Source organism: Carettochelys insculpta, unplaced genomic scaffold, assembly GCF_033958435.1.
Source record: "Carettochelys insculpta isolate YL-2023 unplaced genomic scaffold, ASM3395843v1 scaffold_0038, whole genome shotgun sequence".
Classification (NCBI taxonomy): Eukaryota; Metazoa; Chordata; order Testudines; family Carettochelyidae; genus Carettochelys; species Carettochelys insculpta.
The window spans coordinates 457501-467500 of NW_027439075.1; the positions used below are offsets into that span (position 1 = coordinate 457501).

Consider the following 10000-nt stretch of genomic DNA (forward strand, 5'->3'; position numbering starts at 1 on the left):
CCCCGCTCTCAACAACCTCCACCCACGGTCCCCCTCCACCGGGCTTAATAGTCCACAACCGGGACCCAGGGCCTTCCCCGCTCTCAACAACCTCCACCCACGGTCCCCCTCCACCGGGCTTAATAGTCCACAACCGAGACCCAGGGCCTTCCCCGCTCTCAACAACCTCCACCCACGGTCCCCCTCCACCGGGCTTAATAGTCCACAACCGGGACCCAGGGCCTTCCCCGCTCTCAACAACCTCCACCCACGGTCCCCCAAGACGCACGTTCCAAGCCTTAACCCTCAGACCATCCACCCCCCGGGGGGGACCCCACACCCACCTGACCCCAACTCACTCCCACCAAAAACACCACCACCGCCACCGCCTCAACGGCCTGCCCAACCCAGCACTCCCACACACACACCTGCCCCACCAACGCTCCACACACGCTTTCTTCCCTCTCCCCGACCCGACCCAAGCCATCGCACCGCACCGGGTGAGGGCCTTAGCTTCCTCGCCCGCCCCCCCCGCCCCCGACACGCAGGCAGGCAGAGGGAAAGGCCTCAGCGCCCCCCAGGACCGTCGCGCCGCCTTGGCCTCACGGCTTCCCTGCTCCCGCACGGCAGACACACGCCCCGCTCTACCCCCGCTGGGGCCAAAAGCTGCCTACGGCACCTGGGATTCCCAGGCGGTCACCCATCCAGGTACTAGCCAGGCCCGGGACGGTTTACCTTCCGAGATCGGACGAGATCGGGGGCATTCGGTCCGGTATGGCCGTAGGCCCCCGCCTCCCCGGGCTTTAGCGTCAGCAGCCTGGCCTCAGTCAGCCGGGCCCAAACAATTAACCCGGAGGCCGGGCCGAGGGAAAACTTCCTCCGAGCCGGCCCAAGGGGAAGGGAGGACGAGGACGCCGGGCCCGGGAGGTGACAGGACGTGCACGTCAGACCCGGGAAGCTGTGCGCCCCGAGGTTAACCCCCGGGCCGGGGCGGGGAGAGAAAAATGTTCTAAGTCCGGTAGGGACAGCAGGTCAACCCCGGTCCGAGGCGGGGAGAGAAATTTTCCAAGTCCGGCAGGGACAGCAGGTCAACCCCGGCCGCCGTAGCAGAGGTTGACCTGGTGTCCGATTCGCTCCCCGGGCACCAGGTCAACCTCGGGCGCTTTAGCGGAGGTTGACCTGGTGTCCGATTCGCTCCCCGGGCACCAGGTAAACCGTGGCCGCTTTCAGCGGAGGTTGACCTGGTGGCCGATCCCCTCCTCGGGCTCCAAGTCCGGCAGGGACAACAGGTCAACCCCGGTTCCGGGCGGGGAGAGAAAAATTTTCTAAGTCCGGCAGGGACAGCAGGTCAACCCCGGCCGCCGTAGCAGAGGTTGACCTGGTGTCCGATTCGCTCCCCGGGCACCAGGTCAACCTCGGGCGCTTTAGCAGAGGTTGACCTGGTGTCAGATTCGCTCCCCGGGCACCAGGTCAACCTCGGGCGCTTTAGCAGAGGTTGACCTGGTGTCCGATTCGGTCCCCGGGCACCAGGTAAACCGTGGCCGCTTTCAGCGGAGGTTGACCTGGTGGCCGATCCCCTCCTGGGGCTCCAAGTCCGGCAGGGACAGCAGGTCAACCCCGGTCCCAGGCGGGGAGAGAAAAAATTTCTAAGTCCTTCAGGGACAACAGGTCAACCCCGGTTCCGGGCGGGGAGAGAAAAATTTTCTAAGTCCGGCAGGGACAACAGGTCAACCCCGGTTCCGGGCGGGGAGAGAAAAATTTTCTAAGTCCGGCAGGGACAGCAGGTCAACCCCGGCCGCTTCAGCGGAGGTTGACCTGGTGTCCGATTCGGTCCCCGGGCACCAGGTAAACCGTGGCCGCTTTCAGCGGAGGTTGACCTGGTGGCCGATCCCCTCCTCGGGCTCCAAGTCCGGCAGGGACAGCAGGTGAACCCCGGCCGCTTTAGCAGAGGTTGACCTGGTGTCCGATTCGCTCCCCGGGCACCAGGTAAACCGTGGCCGCTTTCAGCGGAGGTTGACCTGGTGGCCGATCCCCTCCTCGGGCTCCAAGTCCGGCAGGGACAGCAGGTCAACCCCGGCCGCTTTAGCAGAGGTTGACCTGGTGTCCGATTCGCTCCCCGGGCACCAGGTAAACCGTGGCCGCTTTCAGCGGAGGTTGACCTGGTGGCCGATCCCCTCCTCGGGCTCCAAGTCCGGCAGGGACAGCAGGTGAACCCCGGCCGCTTTAGCAGAGGTTGACCTGGTGTCCGATTCGCTCCCCGGGCACCAGGTAAACCGTGGCCGCTTTCAGCGGAGGTTGACCTGGTGGCCGATCCCCTCCTCGGGCTCCAAGTCCGGCAGGGACAGCAGGTCAACCCCGGCCGCTTTAGCAGAGGTTGACCTGGTGTCCGATTCGCTCCCCGGGCACCAGGTAAACCGTGGCCGCTTTCAGCGGAGGTTGACCTGGTGGCCGATCCCCTCCTCGGGCTCCAAGTCCGGCAGGGACAACAGGTCAACCCCGGTTCCGGGCGGGGAGAGAAAAATTTTCTAAGTCCGGCAGGGACAGCAGGTCAACCCCGGCCGCCGTAGCAGAGGTTGACCTGGTGTCCGATTCGCTCCCCGGGCACCAGGTCAACCTCGGGCGCCTTAGCAGAGGTTGACCTGGTGTCCGATTCGCTCCCCGGGCACCAGGTAAACCGTGGCCGCTTTCAGCGGAGGTTGACCTGGTGGCCGATCCCCTCCTCGGGCTCCAAGTCCGGCAGGGACAGCAGGTGAACCCCGGCCGCTTTAGCAGAGGTTGACCTGGTGTCCGATTCGCTCCCCGGGCACCAGGTAAACCGTGGCCGCTTTCAGCGGAGGTTGACCTGGTGGCCGATCCCCTCCTCGGGCTCCAAGTCCGGCAGGGACAGCAGGTCAACCCCGGCCGCTTTAGCAGAGGTTGACCTGGTGTCCGATTCGCTCCCCGGGCACCAGGTAAACCGTGGCCGCTTTCAGCGGAGGTTGACCTGGTGGCCGATCCCCTCCTCGGGCTCCAAGTCCGGCAGGGACAACAGGTCAACCCCGGTTCCGGGCGGGGAGAGAAAAATTTTCTAAGTCCGGCAGGGACAGCAGGTCAACCCCGGCCGCCGTAGCAGAGGTTGACCTGGTGTCCGATTCGCTCCCCGGGCACCAGGTCAACCTCGGGCGCTTTAGCAGAGGTTGACCTGGTGTCCGATTCGGTCCCCGGGCACCAGGTAAACCGTGGCCGCTTTCAGCGGAGGTTGACCTGGTGGCCGATCCCCTCCTGGGGCTCCAAGTCCGGCAGGGACAGCAGGTCAACCCCGGTCCCAGGCGGGGAGAGAAAAAATTTCTAAGTCCTTCAGGGACAACAGGTCAACCCCGGTTCCGAGCGGGAGAGAAAAATTTTCCAAGTCCGGCAGGGACAACAGGTCAACCCCGGTTCCGGGCGGGGAGAGAAAAATTTTCAAAGTCCGGCAGGGACAGCAGGTCAACCCCGGCCGCTTCAGCGGAGGTTGACCTGGTGTCCGATTCGGTCCCCGGGCACCAGGTAAACCGTGGCCGCTTTCAGCGGAGGTTGACCTGGTGGCCGATCCCCTCCTCGGGCTCCAAGTCCGGCACGGACAGCAGGTCAACCCCGGCCGCTTTAGCAGAGGTTGACCTGGTGTCCGATTCGCTCCCCGGGCACCAGGTAAACCGTGGCCGCTTTCAGCGGAGGTTGACCTGGTGGCCGATCCCCTCCTCGGGCTCCAAGTCCGGCAGGGACAGCAGGTCAACCCCGGCCGCTTCAGCTGAGGTTGACCTGGTGTCCGATTCGCTCCCCGGGCACCAGGTAAACCGTGGCCGCTTTCAGCGGAGGTTGACCTGGTGGCCGATCCCCTCCTGGGGCTCCAAGTCCGGCAGGGACAACAGGTCAACCCCGGTCCCAGGCGGGAGAGAAAAATTTTCTAAGTCCGGCAGGGACAACAGGTCAACCCCGGTTCCGAGCGGGAGAGAAAAATTTTCTAAGTCCGGCAGGGACAACAGGTCAACCCCGGTCCCAGGCGGCAGAGAAAAATTTTCTAAGTCCGGCAGGGACAACAGGTCAACCCCGGTCCCAGGCGGGAGAGAAAAAATTTCTAAGTCCGGCAGGGACAACAGGTCAACCCCGGTCCCAGGCTGGAGAGAAAAATTTTCTAAGTCCGGCAGGGACAGCAGGTCAACCCCGGCCGCTTTAGCAGAGGTTGACCTGGTGTCCGATTCGCTCCCCGGGCACCAGGTCAACCTCTGGCGCTTTAGCAGAGGTTGACCTGGTGTCAGATTCGCTCCCCGGGCACCAGGTCAACCTCGGTCGCTTTAGCAGAGGTTGACCTGGTGTCCGATTCGCTCCCCGGGCACCAGGTAAACCGTGGCCGCTTTCAGCGGAGGTTGACCTGGTGGCCGATCCCCTCCTGGGGCTCCAAGTCCGGCAGGGACAACAGGTCAACCCCGGTCCCAGGCGGGGAGAGAAAAAATTTCTAAGTCCGGCAGGGACAACAGGTCAACCCCGGTCCCAGGCGGGGAGAGAAAAAATTTCTAAGTCCGGCAGGGACAACAGGTCAACCCCGGTCCCAGGCTGGAGAGAAAAATTTTCCAAGTCCGGCAGGGACAGCAGGTCAACCCCGGCCGCTTCAGCTGAGGTTGACCTGGTGTCCGATTCGCTCCCCGGGCACCAGGTAAACCGTGGCCGCTTTCAGCGGAGGTTTACCTGGTGGCCGATCCCCTCCTCGGGCTCCAAGTCCGGCAGGGACAACAGGTCAACCCCGGTCCCAGGCGGGAGAGAAAAATTTTCTAAGTCCGGCAGGGACAACAGGTCAACCCCGGTTCCGAGCGGGAGAGAAAAATTTTCTAAGTCCGGCAGGGACAACAGGTCAACCCCGGTCCCAGGCGGCAGAGAAAAAATTTCTAAGTCCGGCAGGGACAACAGGTCAACCCCGGTACCGGGCGGGAGAGAAAAAATTTCTAAGTCCGGCAGGGACAACAGGTCAACCCCGGTCCCAGGCTGGAGAGAAAAAATTTCTAAGTCCGGCAGGGACAACAGGTCAACCCCGGTCCCAGGCGGCAGAGAAAAAATTTCTAAGTCCGGCAGGGACAACAGGTCAACCCCGGTCCCAGGCGGGAGAGAAAAATTTTCTAAGTCCGGCAGGGACAACAGGTCAACCCCGGTCCCAGGCGGCAGAGAAAAAATTTCTAAGTCCGGCAGGGACAACAGGTCAACCCCGGTCCCAGGCGGGAGAGAAAAATTTTCTAAGTCCGGCAGGGACAACAGGTCAACCCCGGTCCCAGGCGGCAGAGAAAAAATTTCTAAGTCCGGCAGGGACAACAGGTCAACCCCGGTACCGGGCGGGAGAGAAAAAATTTCTAAGTCCGGCAGGGACAACAGGTCAACCCCGGTCCCAGGCTGGAGAGAAAAAATTTCTAAGTCCGGCAGGGACAACAGGTCAACCCCGGTCCCAGGCGGCAGAGAAAAAATTTCTAAGTCCGGCAGGGACAACAGGTCAACCCCGGTCCCAGGCGGCAGAGAAAAAATTTCTAAGTCCGGCAGGGACAACAGGTCAACCCCGGTCCCAGGCGGCAGAGAAAAAATTTCTAAGTCCGGCAGGGACAACAGGTCAACCCCGGTCCCAGGCGGGAGAGAAAAATTTTCTAAGTCCGGCAGGGACAACAGGTCAACCCCGGTCCCAGGCGGGAGAGAAAAATTTTCTAAGTCCGGCAGGGACAACAGGTCAACCCCGGTCCCAGGCGGCAGAGAAAAATTTTCTAAGTCCGGCAGGGACAACAGGTCAACCCCGGTCCCAGGCGGCAGAGAAAAAATTTCTAAGTCCGGCAGGGACAACAGGTCAACCCCGGTCCCAGGCGGGAGAGAAAAAATTTCTAAGTCCGGCAGGGACAACAGGTCAACCCCGGTCCCGGGCTGGAGAGAAAAATTTTCTAAGTCCGGCAGGGACAACAGGTCAACCCCGGTCCCAGGCTGGAGAGAAAAAATTTCTAAGTCCGGCAGGGACAACAGGTCAACCCCGGTCCCAGGCGGCAGAGAAAAAATTTCTAAGTCCGGCAGGGACAACAGGTCAACCCCGGTCCCAGGCGGGAGAGAAAAATTTTCTAAGTCCGGCAGGGACAACAGGTCAACCCCGGTCCCAGGCGGCAGAGAAAAAATTTCTAAGTCCGGCAGGGACAACAGGTCAACCCCGGTACCGGGCGGGAGAGAAAAAATTTCTAAGTCCGGCAGGGACAACAGGTCAACCCCGGTCCCAGGCGGCAGAGAAAAAATTTCTAAGTCCGGCAGGGACAACAGGTCAACCCCGGTCCCAGGCTGGAGAGAAAAATTTTCTAAGTCCGGCAGGGAGAACAGGTCAACCCCGGTCCCAGGCGGCAGAGAAAAATTTTCTAAGTCCGGCAGGGACAGCAGGTCAACCCCGGTCCCAGGCTGGAGAGAAAAATTTTCTAAGTCCGGCAGGGACAGCAGGTCAACCCCGGCCGCTTTAGCAGAGGTTGACCTGGTGTCCGATTCGCTCCCCGGGCACCAGGTCAACCTCTGGCGCTTTAGCAGAGGTTGACCTGGTGTCAGATTCGCTCCCCGGGCACCAGGTCAACCTCGGTCGCTTTAGCAGAGGTTGACCTGGTGTCCGATTCGCTCCCCGGGCACCAGGTAAACCGTGGCCGCTTTCAGCGGAGGTTGACCTGGTGGCCGATTCCCTCCTCGGGCTCCAAGTCCGGCAGGGACAGCAGGTCAACCCCGGTCCCAGGCGGGGAGAGAAAAAATTTCTAAGTCCGGCAGGGACAACAGGTCAACCCCGGTCCCAGGCTGGAGAGAAAAATTTTCCAAGTCCGGCAGGGACAGCAGGTCAACCCCGGCCGCTTCAGCTGAGGTTGACCTGGTGTCCGATTCGCTCCCCGGGCACCAGGTAAACCGTGGCCGCTTTCAGCGGAGGTTTACCTGGTGGCCGATCCCCTCCTCGGGCTCCAAGTCCGGCAGGGACAACAGGTCAACCCCGGTCCCAGGCGGGAGAGAAAAATTTTCTAAGTCCGGCAGGGACAACAGGTCAACCCCGGTCCCAGGCTGGAGAGAAAAATTTTCTAAGTCCGGCAGGGACAGCAGGTCAACCCCGGCCGCTTTAGCAGAGGTTGACCTGGTGTCCGATTCGCTCCCCGGGCACCAGGTCAACCTCTGGCGCTTTAGCAGAGGTTGACCTGGTGTCAGATTCGCTCCCCGGGCACCAGGTCAACCTCGGTCGCTTTAGCAGAGGTTGACCTGGTGTCCGATTCGCTCCCCGGGCACCAGGTAAACCGTGGCCGCTTTCAGCGGAGGTTGACCTGGTGGCCGATTCCCTCCTAGGGCTCCAAGTCCGGCAGGGACAGCAGGTCAACCCCGGTCCCAGGCGGGGAGAGAAAAAATTTCTAAGTCCGGCAGGGACAACAGGTCAACCCCGGTCCCAGGCTGGAGAGAAAAATTTTCCAAGTCCGGCAGGGACAGCAGGTCAACCCCGGTCCCAGGCGGGAGAGAAAAATTTTCTAAGTCCGGCAGGGACAACAGGTCAACCCCGGTCCCAGGCGGCAGAGAAAAAATTTCTAAGTCCGGCAGGGACAACAGGTCAACCCCGGTCCCAGGCGGGAGAGAAAAATTTTCTAAGTCCGGCAGGGACAACAGGTCAACCCCGGTCCCAGGCGGCAGAGAAAAAATTTCTAAGTCCGGCAGGGACAACAGGTCAACCCCGGTACCGGGCGGGAGAGAAAAAATTTCTAAGTCCGGCAGGGACAACAGGTCAACCCCGGTCCCAGGCTGGAGAGAAAAAATTTCTAAGTCCGGCAGGGACAACAGGTCAACCCCGGTCCCAGGCGGCAGAGAAAAAATTTCTAAGTCCGGCAGGGACAACAGGTCAACCCCGGTCCCAGGCGGGAGAGAAAAATTTTCTAAGTCCGGCAGGGACAACAGGTCAACCCCGGTCCCAGGCGGGAGAGAAAAATTTTCTAAGTCCGGCAGGGACAACAGGTCAACCCCGGTCCCAGGCGGCAGAGAAAAATTTTCTAAGTCCGGCAGGGACAACAGGTCAACCCCGGTCCCAGGCGGCAGAGAAAAATTTTCTAAGTCCGGCAGGGACAACAGGTCAACCCCGGTCCCAGGCTGGAGAGAAAAATTTTCTAAGTCCGGCAGGGACAGCAGGTCAACCCCGGCCGCTTTAGCAGAGGTTGACCTGGTGTCCGATTCGCTCCCCGGGCACCAGGTCAACCTCTGGCGCTTTAGCAGAGGTTGACCTGGTGTCAGATTCGCTCCCCGGGCACCAGGTCAACCTCGGTCGCTTTAGCAGAGGTTGACCTGGTGTCCGATTCGCTCCCCGGGCACCAGGTAAACCGTGGCCGCTTTCAGCGGAGGTTGACCTGGTGGCCGATTCCCTCCTCGGGCTCCAAGTCCGGCAGGGACAGCAGGTCAACCCCGGTCCCAGGCGGGGAGAGAAAAAATTTCTAAGTCCGGCAGGGACAACAGGTCAACCCCGGTCCCAGGCTGGAGAGAAAAATTTTCCAAGTCCGGCAGGGACAGCAGGTCAACCCCGGCCGCTTCAGCTGAGGTTGACCTGGTGTCCGATTCGCTCCCCGGGCACCAGGTAAACCGTGGCCGCTTTCAGCGGAGGTTTACCTGGTGGCCGATCCCCTCCTCGGGCTCCAAGTCCGGCAGGGACAACAGGTCAACCCCGGTCCCAGGCGGGAGAGAAAAATTTTCTAAGTCCGGCAGGGACAACAGGTCAACCCCGGTCCCAGGCTGGAGAGAAAAATTTTCTAAGTCCGGCAGGGACAGCAGGTCAACCCCGGCCGCTTTAGCAGAGGTTGACCTGGTGTCCGATTCGCTCCCCGGGCACCAGGTCAACCTCTGGCGCTTTAGCAGAGGTTGACCTGGTGTCAGATTCGCTCCCCGGGCACCAGGTCAACCTCGGTCGCTTTAGCAGAGGTTGACCTGGTGTCCGATTCGCTCCCCGGGCACCAGGTAAACCGTGGCCGCTTTCAGCGGAGGTTGACCTGGTGGCCGATTCCCTCCTCGGGCTCCAAGTCCGGCAGGGACAGCAGGTCAACCCCGGTCCCAGGCGGGGAGAGAAAAAATTTCTAAGTCCGGCAGGGACAACAGGTCAACCCCGGTCCCAGGCTGGAGAGAAAAATTTTCCAAGTCCGGCAGGGACAGCAGGTCAACCCCGGTCCCAGGCGGGAGAGAAAAATTTTCTAAGTCCGGCAGGGACAACAGGTCAACCCCGGTCCCAGGCGGCAGAGAAAAAATTTCTAAGTCCGGCAGGGACAACAGGTCAACCCCGGTCCCAGGCGGGAGAGAAAAATTTTCTAAGTCCGGCAGGGACAACAGGTCAACCCCGGTCCCAGGCGGCAGAGAAAAAATTTCTAAGTCCGGCAGGGACAACAGGTCAACCCCGGTACCGGGCGGGAGAGAAAAAATTTCTAAGTCCGGCAGGGACAACAGGTCAACCCCGGTCCCAGGCTGGAGAGAAAAAATTTCTAAGTCCGGCAGGGACAACAGGTCAACCCCGGTCCCAGGCGGCAGAGAAAAAATTTCTAAGTCCGGCAGGGACAACAGGTCAACCCCGGTCCCAGGCGGGAGAGAAAAATTTTCTAAGTCCGGCAGGGACAACAGGTCAACCCCGGTCCCAGGCGGGAGAGAAAAATTTTCTAAGTCCGGCAGGGACAACAGGTCAACCCCGGTCCCAGGCGGCAGAGAAAAATTTTCTAAGTCCGGCAGGGACAACAGGTCAACCCCGGTCCCAGGCGGCAGAGAAAAATTTTCTAAGTCCGGCAGGGACAACAGGTCAACCCCGGTCCCAGGCGGCAGAGAAAAATTTTCTAAGTCCGGCAGGGACAACAGGTCAACCCCGGTCCCAGGCTGGAGAGAAAAAATTTCTAAGTCCGGCAGGGACAACAGGTCAACCCCGGTCCCAGGCGGGAGAGAAAAAATTTCTAAGTCCGGCAGGGACAACAGGTCAACCCCGGTCCCAGGCGGGAGAGAAAAAATTTCTAAGTCCGGCAGGGACAACAGG

General features: G+C 61.0%; 1 non-coding gene across 1 annotated transcript; it reads right to left on the reverse strand.

Annotated features, from left to right (window-relative positions):
* Positions 1 to 646: 646 nt before the first annotated feature.
* Positions 647 to 765, reverse strand: LOC142006048 (5S ribosomal RNA). The gene has a single exon (XR_012643196.1). It is a non-coding gene; the product is annotated as a 5S ribosomal RNA (ribosomal RNA).
* Positions 766 to 10000: the final 9235 nt, after the last annotated feature.